This window comes from Schistocerca cancellata, chromosome 6, assembly GCF_023864275.1.
Source record: "Schistocerca cancellata isolate TAMUIC-IGC-003103 chromosome 6, iqSchCanc2.1, whole genome shotgun sequence".
Lineage (NCBI taxonomy): Eukaryota > Metazoa > Arthropoda > Insecta > Orthoptera > Acrididae > Schistocerca > Schistocerca cancellata.
The window spans coordinates 306,876,893-306,892,391 of record NC_064631.1 but is presented as its reverse complement, the minus strand read 5'-3'; positions in this window follow the sequence as shown (position 1 = coordinate 306,892,391).

The window sequence follows — 15,499 nt, the reverse complement described above, 5'->3', positions numbered from 1 at the left end:
CGATGGTTCACTGACAAATTACGCTCTCATTTGCCGAGACGATAGTTAGCATAGCCTTCAGCTACGTCATTTGCTACGACCTAGCAAGGAGCCATTACCAGTTACTATTGATGCTGTAAAACATGTACCGTCAAGAGCGATGTTCACCAATTATTAATTAAAGTTAAGTACTCCAGTAGTTACGTACGTTCTTTGCTACTATAACGTCCTTGTCCAGTTCCAGACCTCACGCCAGCCTGCGTGAGTTTAAACGCGTGCCTTTCGGCTTCCTCCTAGTGGATTGGCTGTCTTGCCAGTCCACAACAAGAGTAATGTTTGGAAATTTTCAGACATACGAATGTCTATATATTTTACTTGAAGAAATATGTCTGGAGACCACACACAGCAGGATAGTGGCAATTACACAGCTGAGGACTCTACCCAGAGTTTACTAATACGTAGATTTCTAAGCCCTCTCACAATTGGTTTCCCGTTTTGCTATTAGGGGCAAAATTCTTCTGTTCCGCCGCTCATTGTCTGCAGACGCTGAGCCACGAGGATTACCTTGAAAGGCTCGCCCGACTGTCTGTGAAGTCTGCTAACTTTGGCCCTGCCTTTTGAGTGATCGGCAGCTCTTCCAGAGCGTGCGAAAGCCCCTTCTGTTTTCGTGCCAGCGAAAAGGAGTTTACCTGGTCAATGACAGATGCAATCGATGAAAAAACACTGCTAAAAGAATGAAATGTTAGGTTAGGTACAGAGAGGTTGGTAACCTACGTCGCTGCAAGCTACCTCCTAACCATTCATGTAATGAGCGCGCAATGGAGGTAAAAAGTCGACAAGTAAGAACAGAATCGCAAAATAAATGAAACAAGAGAGTCTTGTACGTAAATTCAGTAACAAAGTGCGTTACGAAGACAGTTAACAGTAACGAACTAATAAATACAAACGTTGTGGCTCATGCTGAAGTTGTATCGCATGAACGGCAGAAATTTAGTATGCTATAACCGTTTTCATCATTTTGTTGGGAAGGTCTCAACGATAAAGTAGTTTCTGATTGTACTGCTTGTCTTACTGTTTTAAACCGGAAATGACAAGATTATGATAGCGTTTTAAATTTTTAAATCGTGGCCCATAATTCTATGAAAGTTCGAAAATGAAACTTTTGTTGCCTCTGGAAGCTTCTAGACAGGCAAGATGCAATTAGGACCGTTTACCTTCCCTCAGCTTAGTCGCTTAATAATACTGACTCGCAAGCAGATCCCAGTTTTGCATTAGTGTAAACGGACGACGTTTTCAGCAACATCCCTACAGCAATATGCGTCACACGGCAGTTTGAAGAATGTCTCTAAACATCGTCAGCGTCAAAGTCTTTATGGTCGTCTACAGGGGAAACGCTACACCAGCTGCATTTTTGTTACATAAAAAACGTTTCTTTTTTATCTTCTCTAAACACACTACAACATCGTACTGGTGGTTTTTTACACTCTGTATATTTCACGTGTGTTTAACATACTTCAGAAGCAGACAAAATTATTTACTCTAATAAATACTTACTATCGCGACATGCTAGATGCCTCGATTAAATAAGAGATGGAATGCGCTTCGTACTTTTAATGTATTGCAAGTCGATTAAATAGAAGGAACAAACAGCAACAGTCGTTTTCTGAAATTTTTTACATCTTACCCTTTCTCTTCCCCACTCCTACACCTAGAAGCAGTAGGGATATCTTACTCCTACACTTATGCAAAAAATGTATATACCAACTATGCCTGATTTTGCTCCAGACGTTCCTGAGTTACGCTACTATGTCGCCATCTTTTCACCCCAGCTCACGTCGTCCAAGGAGCTTTAGCAACTCGGTGTAAAGATAAATGTGTGAGTGTTTAGCGCCAGCCATCATGTCGAAAACTCCCCTTCGTGGCATGCAGTTAACTGAGTCTATGGCCAGATGGTTAATGGTGACACTACCACTTTACATAAATATAAATAGCCTTAATCCTACCGACATGAGCACCTTTCTGTCTGTGTGTGTGTGTGTGTGTGTGTTCCGGAATATCACTTGCAGACACTTCAATAAACAAGACATTTATTAACGTGGGTGTAGGACACAATTACCCCTCATCCGCCACCTCCCATCAGCCCTCTGTTTTTGTTGTGTCGTTGGATGAATGGTAAGATTATGCATAACCCTGGAACGCTTGGAGCAATTTCAGCCAAACTTATGGTTTGCTATGTAGGAAGTACATGCAATCCTCCTACTAAGTACATGAGATTAAGTGACTACAGTAAAATGTCCTGAACATCTACCCCTACTCTATAAAATTTAGCCCCAAGAATTAATTTATAACCCTATCTGATGCTTTCATAAACATATTCAAGAGTAGCGGATGCTTACATTGCTCAAAGGAAAGAAAAGACGCCTGTACGATGATTTGAATGAATTTAAGATCACAGCTACTTCTTGATGTTTCATTACCTAATTCGGTGAACGTATAATTGGTTTTCCTTGCAGGAAGATCACCTGCTACAAGAATTTGAACATAAGTTTGATAGCCTAACACCTGCTCACACAAGAACATGAATTATAACAATCGCTTCGAACGTAATCTGGTATACGGTAGACAGCCTCGAAGTCTGAGCTCTAAATACTGTACGTAGAAAGAAGTTGAAGAAGGCTTATGTTAACTGCAGTTTAACTTCGCAATGATTAATATTTCTGCTAAAGGTAGTCTTCGTAGTAAAATCTGTGTTCACATTAACTACAGATTCGAGACTGAATACGTCAAAACGTGTACAATCAATGCTCAACATGAATTCCGTTCAGTGGCTGGGGAAGGAAAATAATTCGTAGACATTTTGGTTAAATTACTGATTATTAGGACTCAGTTCAAAAGCAATAACAAATCAGATATTACACTTGTCCTATGATGGACCACGTGGTATATAGAGTCATGATGCATAAAAAGTTGAACAACGAAAAATTCTAGTCATGTCAACATATCCTGAACACATTTAAGAAATGGGAATGTGATGTAACCAGTGCGACTACCAGACGGAAGAACGTGAGTGAAACCGATACTGTACCACGTGCATGAAACGCGATCTATCTCTTTGAACAAGGATGTAAAGTTCGAACACAAGCGAAGGCCTACTGAGAGACTTGAAAAAGCTGCAAGCAAAGATTTACCCTCAGCTACGAGCAAGCTGTCACCTCACTCTAAAGTAATTGATATAGACAACTACATGATAATGGACACCAAGAAGCAACCTCAACCCAAGTAACAAACATCTGTAAGTAAGAAGTTGCTACACAGCTGGTCCATAGCAAAACATGGAAGCGGCGAGACGAACCAGCAGCCATGAACACCATCAGAAGTAGAAGCTATAAACAGAAAAGAATGTTTTATTCACGGTTCAACGGGGCTTACAAAGACGTCAAACGCTCTACACAGGCTTTTAATTGTTCCGAACACACTGCTTCTAAAATACAGGCTAGCAGACGTGGCTTCGCTCGACAAGGCAGAGACTGAAATACATTAAGCAATCGATAACCAAGTACAGGACGTCTTATCAACAAACTTACACGACTTAAGACTCGCGTAAGAATGAATAATTTGACAATTGACAATTTTACGAATGACTTTAATAATGAAACTTCCTGGCAGATTAAAACTGTGTGCCCGACCGAGACTCGAACTCGGGACCTTTGCCTTTCGCGGGCAAGTGCTCTACCAAATGAGCTACCGAAGCACGACTCACGCCCGGTACTCACAGCTTTACTTCTGCTAGAACCTCGTCTCCTACCTTCCAAACTTTACAGATGGAAACATCCCCCAGGCTGTGGCTAAGCCATGTCTCCGCAATATCCTTTCTTTCAGGAGTGCTAGTTCTGCAAGGTTCGCAGGAGAGCTTCTGTAAAGTTTGGAAGGTAGGAGACGAGGTACTGGCAGAAGTAAAGCTGTGAGTACCGGCCGTGAGTCGTGCTTCGGTAGCTCAGTTGGTAGAGCACTTGCCTGCGAAAGGCAAAGGTCCCGAGTTCGAGTCTCGGTCGGGCACACAGTTTTAATCTGCCAGGAAGTTTCATATCAGCGCACACTCCGCTGCAGAGTGAAAATCTCATTCTGGAGACTTTAATAATGCTGGAGTAAGGCACTAGCAGCTTCACTAAGAAAGAAGTAAGGTTAGAGGTTAACCCCCCGTTGACAACGAGGTCATTAGAGATGGAGCACATGATCGGATTACGAAAGGATGGGGAAGGAAATTGGTCCCCTTGTCAAAGGAACCACCCCGAAATTTGTCTTAAACTGTTTAGGGAAAACACAGAAAATCTGGTCTGACGGGGATTTGAACCGTCGGCCTCCCGAATGCGAGTTCAGTTGCTGTTCACTGTTCCACCTCGCTCGGGTTTGTTGTGAGAAGGCGCTATCATGGAAAAATAACCAAAAATGAGTAATATTAATGTCGAATCAATAGTTTTCAGCATTTCTAGAGTGATGGATGATATTCAAGATGATATTTAAGGATTGCGAATGCGAGTAGGAAAAGCAAGTGAGATCCCAGAATTTGTCTGAAGCTGTTTAGGGAAAACACAGAAAACCTGCATCTGGATGGCCGGACGGGGATTTGAACCGTCGGCCTCCCGAATGCGAGTTCAGTTGTTGTCCACTGCTCCATCTCGCTCGGCCTAGCATCACTGAGAGTTAGATTTGTTGTGAGAAGGCGCTGTGATGGAAAAATAACCAGAAACGAGTAATATTATTGGCAAATCAATAGTTTTCAGCATTTCTAGAGAGATGGATGATATTCAAGATGATATTTAAGGATTGCGAATGCGAGTAGGAAAAGCAAGTGAGCTGCACAGTCAGCGAGTCAGTGCAAGACGCTTTCGTCAGTTTCAGTAGGAATTGAAACTTTTTTATGGGTCCGGCCCCATGATCTTTGAGTGTGGAAACCACGAATTAGACAGAGAACGAGCGTTATAAACTATATTCTTCCATTGTCAACAACTATCTCTCTTGGTGACTCAAGTAGAGAAGACGGGCGGTGCACACAAGAGCGCCTGCGCGAGCAGTCTTGTTCTGCGGAAGAGCACGCTGCCTCGGCCCTGACAAGATCTCATTATGTGACAAGAGACGACGGATGTTCCAAGCACTCGCAAAGTACTGCTTCACACTGACGTCCTTTTCACTGAGGCAGAACCGACGAGCTAATGAAACATCAGTTCCGTCCCATTCTGCCTCCAGTGTGATTCAACAGACGCGCCGAGAAGTACGGCAAGCCCCTAGCGAAGGATACGCTCAGGCAACTACTGAAATCAGTCTTTAATGTCAAACTGCGACACCAAAGGATTCATATGCATCTCCTGCACAGCTGAAAATCATATCAACAATTATTTTGATACTCAGAAGGAGACCACACGACAATCGGACTTTTTTCTTCTTGTAGAAATAGTAAACAGCCAATCAGTTGCGAAACGGAAGGTTTATTTAAACCCTTGAAAGTCGTGAGCTCTATCTTTTTATCTCGTGTTTTCTACTGAAAATCTCGTGCTTGTACTCTTATTACTTTACTATTACAGAGATCGCCTAGACTTTATTTTTTTTAATTGGTCCTGTGCGCAACAAATAACTTACTTGGTCTTTCTGCTGCCACTGCTTGATCTGCTGCATTCCATTATTTAACAAAAACATAAAAAAACCTATTATTCATGCTGAGTGTAATGCATGTTCTGTATGGCGGCTCCTGCTGTTGCTGCGGCTGCTGCTGCTTACTACAACTACATATAATTCAAGAGAAATAGTTTGGTCAAATCTAAACTCGATAAATGATAACCCAAACAAGTAATTCCTTTTTTTAAAAACTATATTCTGAAAGCGATTCTTCCTCATTCGATTGACAAAACGCTAGAAGCTCTTTGAACAATCGCTTCGTATGTAAATCTGCCTCCAGTGGCATTAAAGCAATATTACAAATTAATCAAACTCTTGAGACAGATTGGAATACTTCTCAATCAAATACATAATGAAAGAATTCCCTGACAATTACAAAAGAAATCAATGGCAAAAGTCCGCAGCTCGTGGTCGTGCGGTAGCGTTCTCGCTTCCCGCCCCCGGGTTCCCGGGTTCGATTCCCGGCGGGATCAGGCATTTTCTCTGCCTCGTGATGACTGGGTGTTGTGTGCTGTCCTTAGGTTAGTTAGGTTTAAGTAGTTCTAAGTTCTAGGGGACTGATGACCATAGATGTTAAGTCCCATAGTGCTCAGAGACATTTTTTTTAATGACAAAAATCAATACTTAATCTATTCGCCTAACAATGGTTTCCCTTAAGATTTCAACTCCTATCATTATCAAAATTACCGTCTGCTGCCACATACACAAACCGTTTTCTTTAAATTAATAAGCGCGCTGCAAATTACAAAAAATATCAACTCAATACCAAATCCTGTGTCGCTGCTGGCGGACACGGCAGTACTGCAGCTCGGCGACGACCCCTAAGCCCAACGCACGTGCGCACCACAGCAGGCGGCTCCTACACTGGCTTCCAAACTGCCACTAGTTAATCCGTGCGCGGCGAAGCGCGACAGCAATATCTTAGATTCCAGAGCTTGTATTTACTATTTCTACAACAATATTTCATCCTACATTGCTGCTCCAGCCATGTACAAAATTATAAATTCAGATTTTTGAATTCTTTTCTGTTTATGGTATGTGACTTTCAGAATTCAAATATCAGTCCTACAAAGCTATTTGATGCAACTCTCGAACACTCTTGAGATCGATACTAATGTTTTTGAGTGTCTTCAGAAACCTGAAGGAGACTGACTTTTCGTTAAGCAGCCTGGCTGTGCGGTAGAATGCTCGCCCTAGCATGAGGGTGGCATGTGTTCCATTCCGGGTTGGTTGATTTCAGGGAGGGGACCAAACAGTGAGCTCATCGCTTCCATCGGATCAGGGAAGGGTGGAGAAGAAATCGGCAGTGCCCTTTCAAAGAAACCATCCTCGCATTTGCCTGAAGCGATTTAGGGAAATCGAAGGAAATCTAAACCAGGATGGGCGACGCGGGTTTGAACCGTCGTCCTCCCGCATGCGAGACCGGTGTGCTAACCTCACTCAGATACTTACTTTTTTTTAATAAAGTTCCAAATTCTAGAGCGCTTCTGTGAAGCGTAAGCACAAAGTTTGGAGGGAGTTTAGTTTGTAATGATTCTTTTAATTTAAACAATATTTATTAACAATATTTTATAACAGATACGTGATTAAGAATTTATATTTGCAAAGAAAACAGGATTTTTGTGTGCAGTATGTAATTAGAAATCAAAATTCCCACTTTTGTAATAAAAATGACAATTGGCTATGCATTAATCAGCATATTTTCGAAGAATTTTTTTACTTAAAGGACATAGGTATTCGTAAAGAACAGAAAAAAAACGAAAAAATAATTACCTAAATGAGGCTTGAACCATCGATCAGGCGATTACTGTCCCTCGAACGCTACTGATTGTTTTTCATCTGTACGTATTTTGAGGTTCACGGAACTGCTAGTAAAACACGCACGACTGTTTAAAAATCTCCCTTGGCCAGGAATCGGAACCGGGCCACCGATATGGCAGGTGACCATTTGTCCCAGAGAACCACGCAGCCTGCCGAAAGGTGGTTATTCGGAAGATATGTAGGACAATTTTGTCTTGAAATTTTAGTTGCAAAGACGGGCTTTGGCGAAGTGCTATTTGGTTTCTGAACTTCACATACCATCAATGGGGGTGAAGCTGACTCCTGCACGTGGTGCCCCTGCATAGGTACTGGACTAGATTCTCCAGTACTGAACTGAACGTCAGCATTCCAAAAGCATTGCATTATAGGTTTCACTATGAATGGAAACCAAAGGTCTTTATCAAGACCTCACCTTGTGATCGTATCAATCAACATAGAAGGATTGTCTGTTGCCAAAGAAGAACTCCTGCAACATATTGCCAAGGAACCTAGGTGTGATATTTTATGTATACAAGAAACCCATCGAGATGACACCATGAGAAGACCAAAAATCCTTGGGATGAAACTGGCAGTTGAGCGACCCCATAGACAATATGGCAGTGCTATCTTTGTGAGGAACGATATAGCTGTTCTCTCTACCTCACTTACAGAATTCAACAATATTGAAATACTGTCTGTAGAACTGAATGGTTGTATTGTGTCGTCAATTTACAAACCCCCAGGAGCAGATTTCCAATTTTCACCTACAGACAACTACACCAATCAACAAGCTCACTTTATTGTTGGAGATTTCAATAGTCATAGCAGTGTTTGGGGTTATGTTGAGGACGACAGTAATGGTGAAGCAGTTTTGACTTGGGCTGATACCAACCATCTTAATCTTGTCCATGATAATAAACTCCCACCATCTTTTAACAGTGGGCGTTGGAAACGTGGGTATAACCCCGACTTAATTTTTGTTAGCGAGAACATAGCTCACCAATGCAGAAAAACTGTTCTAAATCCGATACCAAATACTCAACACCGCCCCATAGGCTGCCAAGTGTTTGCAGCCATTACTCCTAGAATCACATCATTCCGAAGGCGATACAATTTCAAGAAAGCAGACTGGCAGAAGTTTGCTGACCTCCTTGACTCAGAAGTTTCACGCATAGAACCCTCAGTTTCCAACTATGATGAGTTTGTAGAAGCCGTGAAAAGATGCTCAAGACTCTCAACTCCCAGAGGCTGTCGAGTTAACTACATACCTGGCTTGACAGAAGAATCCGTGAAGCATCTACATAACTATATCCAACTTTTCAATGATAATCCTTACAGCATTGAAACCTTAACTGCTGGCCAAAATTTATCCTCAGCCTTAGCCAAATCCAAAAAAGAACGATGGATAGAGTTACTCGAGAACCTTGATATGTCTAAAAGCAGTCAGAAAGCCTGGCAGTTGCTGCGACGCCTGAACAACGACCCTGTCCACAATCATGGCCATGCAAACATTGCACCAGATCAAATTGCTCATCATCTAGTTCAGAATGGAAGGGTCAATTGTTCTAAAGATAGAACAAAACTCAAAAGAGAACCTGAACGTGAAAACAACCATCTATCAAATGACTTCATCTTACAAGAACTCAGAACCGCAATTCAGAAATGCAAAAATGGTAAAGCGCCTGGTCTAGACGACCTAATGATTGAGCAAATTAAACATTTTGGTCCCATCACGGAAAGATGGCTTCTGCAATTCTATAATGGTTGTCTGAAGCGGAAACAGATCCCTGCCATCTGGAGGAAAACTAAAGTTATTCCCTTACTAAAACCTGGAAAGGGTGCAGCTGATCCCAAGAACTACCGACCGATTTCGCTCCTTTGCCATTTGTATAAAATCTATGAAAGAATGTTGCTAAATAGACTCACTCCCATTGTTGAAAAACAACTCATACCTCAACAAGCAGGTTTCCGACCTGGAAAGAATTGTACAGCACAAGTCCTTAATCTGACTGAACATATTGAAGTGGGATATGAAAAAGGATACATTTCCGGGGCTGTCTTCGTGGATCTCACAGCAGCATATGACACCATTCAACATCGACAATTATTGCACAAAGTCTACTACATCACTAGAGACATTAATTTCACCAGAACTGTGCAGACACTTTTGGAAAACCGGCGATTCTATGTGGAGTTCCAAGGAAGAAAGAGTAGATGGAGAAGTCAAAGGAATGGCTTGCCTCAGGGTAGTGTCCTTTCCCCCATATTGTTCAACATATTTACAAATGACCAGCCTCAACCTTCTCTTACAAAGAGTTTCATCTATGCAGATGATCTTGCCTTAGTCACACAAGCCAGAGATTTTGACACAGTAGAAAACCAGCTTACTGTTGCTCTCAAGGACCTATCTGAGTACTACAGAGTCAATAACTTAAGACCGAACCCTGCTAAAACTCAAGTTTGTGCTTTCCACCTACGCAATCGAGAGGCCTATAGAAAACTTACAGTGGTTTGGGAAGATCAAGAGCTTGAACATTGTCTCTACCCCAAATATCTGGGTGTCACCTTAGATCGAACGTTGACCTACAGAAAACACTGCACTAACACTAAGCAGAAAGTTGCTGCTCGTAACAACATCCTGCGGAAGCTCACTGGCAGCGTTTGGGGTGCAGATCCCAAACTACTAAGAACATCAGCCTTGGCCTTGTGCTATTCCGCAGCTGAATACGCATGTCCTGTATGGTACAAGTCATCTCATGCAAAGCAGGTTGATGTGGCCCTGAACGAAACCTGCAGGACAGTAACGGGATGCCTCAAAGCTACACCTATTGATAAACTCCATAAACTAGCAGGTATTGCTCCTCCAGACATAAGGCGTGAAGTCGCAGCCAAACTTGAGAGACATAAAGCAGATCATAACACCGATCACCTGCTACATGGATACCAGCCACCAATTAGTAGACTCAAATCTAGGAGGAGCTTCATGAGAACTACTACACCCCTCACCGGTCGGACTGGAGCAGCCAGACTATCTCAGTGGACAGCAAAATCTGACAGTAATGATTGGATGACTCCTTCTGAGACCCTTCCTCCTGGTGGAAATCAAGTCTGGACAGTGTGGAAGTCTCTAAATCGGCTCAGGAGTGGCGTCGGACGAACTAAGGACAATCTGTTTAAATGGGGCTTCATGAAGGAATCTTCCACCTTGTGTGACTGCGGAGAAGAACAGACAACCAAACATTTAATTAACTGTCCTAGATGTCCTGTATCATGTTCCACACAAGAGCTTGTTGATGTTTCAGACAATGCTGCTGCCGTTGCACAATTTTGGGCTAATACCGTTTAGTTTGTTCTTTTATGATTTGACCTGATTTGTTATATTGTATATATTGTAAATATTGTTGTAATGTTTTTGACTCGAAATAAATAAAATAAATACCATCAATGCATGGTGTTCGAAAATTCTCGTTACAACCTTGTAGGACTTACAGACGGGTGTACATAATACTTTAAACAGGAACCCATGTCCGTAAACGTACCGTTTCCGTACTATGACGGTTTCATTTCAGATATTTAACTCACCCACGTCTGCGGGACACAATTACTAGGTAATAAACATTCGTTTTTCACTTAAGCAAATCATTTGTATGAACACTTAAACATTACGGTCTGCACGTACATTATGCTGGATCTTTTTTGTTTTGCAAGAATGTAAACAGCTAATGTTAAAGTGTTAATATAAACAAATGTGCTCAAGTGATAAAAGGATAATTCCTTATGTTTCCTTACGAATTGTTACCTAATAACTGTAGTGCGTCATACCTAATTAATTTCCTCAAGAAGAAACGGATGAGTTAAACATCTAAATTTAGACTGTCACAGAACGCAAACCGTACATTTCCGTACGTGGGTTCCTCTTCAAAATATTATGTTCTCTGCCCCTTCTAAAAGTCCTAGAAATTTCTAATAGGGATTTCCGAACACCCTGCATAAAAAATTACGAAAGTCCTATTGCCGTGTGGTCTCCTTGTCACTCTCAAACAAGCGTTTTCAAACACATTTTCTAACCTTAATTTATTGTTAACTACTTGTCGTATTGATTTCTCGTTCACTTACTTTACTTAATTTCCAACAAAGTTATTGGTAATTCAGAAAATGAAAGCGTAGCATCAAAATCTGGACATAAAATAGCAAATACACTCCTGGAAATGGAAAAAAGAACACATTGACACCGGTGTGTCAGACCCACCATACTTGCTCCGGACACTGCGAGAGGGCTGTACAAGCAATGATCACACGCACGGCACAGCGGACACACCAGAAACCGCGGTGTTGGCCGTCGAATGGCGCTAGCTGCGCAGCATTTGTGCACCGCCGCCGTCAGTGTCAGCCAGTTTGCCGTGGCATACGGAGCTCTATCGCAGTCTTTAACACTGGTAGCATGCCGCGACAGCGTGGACGTGAACCGTATGTGCAGTTGACGGACTTTGAGCGAGGGCGTATAGTGGGCATGCGGGAGGCCGGGTGGACGTACCGCCGAATTGCTCAACACGTGGGGCGTGAGGTCTCCACAGTACATCGATGTTGTCGCCAGTGGTCGGCGGAAGGTGCACGTGCCCGTCGACCTGGGACCGGACCGCAGCGACGCACGGATGCACGCCAAGACCGTAGGATCCTACGCAGTGCCGTAGGGGACCGCACCGCCACTTCCCAGCAAATTAGGGACACTGTTGCTCCTGGGGTATCGGCGAGGACCATTCGCAACCGTCTCCATGAAGCTGGGCTACGGTCTCGCACACCGTTAGGCCGTCTTCCGCTCACGCCCCAACATCGTGCAGCCCGCCTCCAGTGGTGTCGCGACAGGCGTGAACGGAGGGACGAATGGAGACGTGTCGTCTTCAGCGATGAGAGTCGCTTCTGCCTTGGTGCCAATGATGGTCGTATGCGTGTTTGGCGCCGTGCAGGTGAGCGCCACAATCAGGACTGCATACGACCGACGCACACAGGGCCAACACCCGGCATCATGGTGTGGGGAGCGATCTCCTACACTGGCCGTACACCACTGGTGATCGTCGAGGGGACACTGAATAGTGCACGGTACATCCAAACCGTCATCGAACGCATCGTTCTACCATTCCTAGACCGGCAAGGGAACTTGCTGTTCCAACAGGACAATGCACGTCCGCATGTATCCCGTGCCACCCAACGTGCTCTAGAAGGTGTAAGTCAACTAGCCTGGCCAGCAAGATCTCCGGATCTGTCCCCCATTGAGCATGTTTGGGACTGGATGAAGCGTCGTCTCACGCGGTCTGCACGCCCAGCACGAACGCTGGTCCAACTGAGGCGCCAGGTGGAAATGGCATGGCAAGCCGTTCCACAGGACTACATCCAGCATCTCTACGATCGTCTCCATGGGAGAATAGCAGCCTGCATTGCTGCGAAAGGTGGATATACACTGTACTAGTGCCGACATTGTGCATGCTCTGTTGCCTGTGTCTATGTGCCTGTGGTTCTGTCAGTGTGATCATGTGATGTATCTGACCCCAGGAATGTGTCAATAAAGTTTCCCCTTCCTGGGACAATGAATTCACGGTGTTCTTATTTCAATTTCCAGGAGTGTATATACGTACTAGGCATGCGCAGTGCGTGACAAGAAACTAAAGGACCCAGAGACACGGTCGGAACTCAGTGTAACTTCGAACACTTACATACCGTCGGTGGGTATGTAAATAAGCAGACTTTCAATTCTCTGTGAGAAAATGGCCTCCAGATGTTCGTGTTTAGTTCTGTTACTAGGCCCGGTAGGGTTTTTTTTTCTTTGAGTCGCCCGTTTGATGCGGCGTGCTACGAATTCCTCTCCTGTGCTAACCTCTTCATCTCAGAGTAGCACCTGCAACCTACATCCTCAACTACTTGGTGGATATATTCCAATCTCTGTCTCCTCTACAGTTTTCTCCCTCTATAGCTCTCTCTAGTACTATGGAAGTCATTCCCTGACGTCTTAACAGATGTCCTAGCATCCTATCCCTTCTCCTTGTCAGTGTTTTCCTCTCCGATTCTGCGCAGAACCTCCTCATTCCGTACCCTATCAGTCCACTTAATTTTAAATATTCGTCTGTAGCGCCACGTCTCAAATGGTTAGACTCTCTTCTGTTCCAGTTTTCCAAAAGTCCATGTTTCAATACTGTACAATGCTGTGCCCCAAACGTACTCGTACATTCTCAGAAATATCTTCCTCACATTACGGCCTATATTTGACACTAGTAGAAATCTCTTGACTAGGAATCCCCTTTTTGCTAGTGCTATTCTCCTTCTGATGTCCTCCTTGCACCGTCCGTCATTCTTTATTTTGATGCCTGGGTATCAGAATTCGTTAACTTCATCTACCTCGTGACCATCAATCCTGATATTAAGTTTTTTCGCTGTTCTGATTTCTGATACTTCTCATTAATTTCGTCTTTCTTCGACTTTCTCCCAATCCGTATTCTGTACTCACTAGACTGTTCATTGCACTCAGCATATCATAAAATTCTTCTTCACTTTCGCTCAGGATAGCATTGATATCGGCTGACCTTGAATTTTAATTCCACTCCTGAACTTTTCTTTCATTTCTATCGTTGCTTCTTCGAAGTACAGATTGAACTGTAGGGGCGGAAGACTATATCGTTGTCTTACACCCTCCTTAATCCTAGCACTTCGTTCTTGATCGTACACTCATATTATTCCCTCTTGCCTCTTGGACATGTTGTGTATTATCCACGACTCCGTATATCTTACACCTGTTTTTCTCAGGTTTTCGAACATCTTGCACCATTTCACGTTGTCGAACGCTTTTTCCATGTCAACAATTCCTATGAATGTGTCTTGATTTATCTTTAGTCTTGCTTCCATTATCAACCGCGCCGTCGGAATTGCCTCTCTGGTACCTTTACCTTCCCTAAAGTCAAACTGATCGTCATCTAACACATCCTCAATTTTCTTTTCCATTCTTCTTTATCTTATTTTTATCAGAAAGTTGGATGCATGAGCTGTTAAGCTGATTGTGCGATAATTCTCACACTTGTCAGCTCTTGCAGTCTTCAGAATTGTGTGGATGATATTTTTCCGAAAGTCAGATGATATATAGCCAGACTCACACGTTGTACACGCTAGCGTGAATAGTAGTTGCCACTTCTCACAATGACATTAGAAATTCTGATGGAATGCTATCAATCCCTTCTGCCTTATTTGAAGTCCTCCAAAGCTCTCGTAAATTCTGCTTCTAATACTGGATCCCTTATTTCTTCTAAATCGACTCCTGTTTCGTCTTCCATCACATCAGACAAATCTTCCCCCTCATAGAGGCTTTCAATGTATTCTTCCCACCCGTCCCCTCTCTCCTCTGGATTTAACAGTGGAACTCCCGTTGCACTCAATAATGTTACCACCTTTGCTTTTAATCTCACCGAAGGTTGTTTTGACTTTCCTATATGCTGAGTCAGTCCTTCCGACAATCATTTCTTTTTCGATTTCTTCACATATTTCATGCAGCCATTTCGTCTTAGCTTCTCTGCATTTCCTATTTATTTATTGTACTCAACGACTTATATTTCTGTGTTCCTGAATTTCCCTGAACATTTTTGTAGTTCTTTCTTTCATCGATCAGCTGAAGTATTTCTTCTGTTACTCATGATTTCTTCCAGTTCCTTCTTTGTAACTATGTTTTTCTTTCCAACTTTTTTGATTGCCGTTTTTAGAGATGTCCATTCCATTTGAGCTGTGCTGCCTACTGAGCTACTCCTTATTGCTGTACCTATAGCCTTAGAGAACTTCAAGCGTATCTCGTTATTCCTTAGTACTTCCGTATCCCACTTCTCTGCGTATTGATTCTTACTGACTAATGTCGTAAACTTCTTCACTACTATATTGTGATCTGAGTCTGTATGTGCTCCCGGGTACGCCTTACAGTCCAGTATCTGATTTCGCAATCTCTTCCTGACCATGAGGTAATCTAACTGATATCTTCCGGTATCACTCCGCCTTTTCCAAGTATATCTCCTCCCCTTGTGAT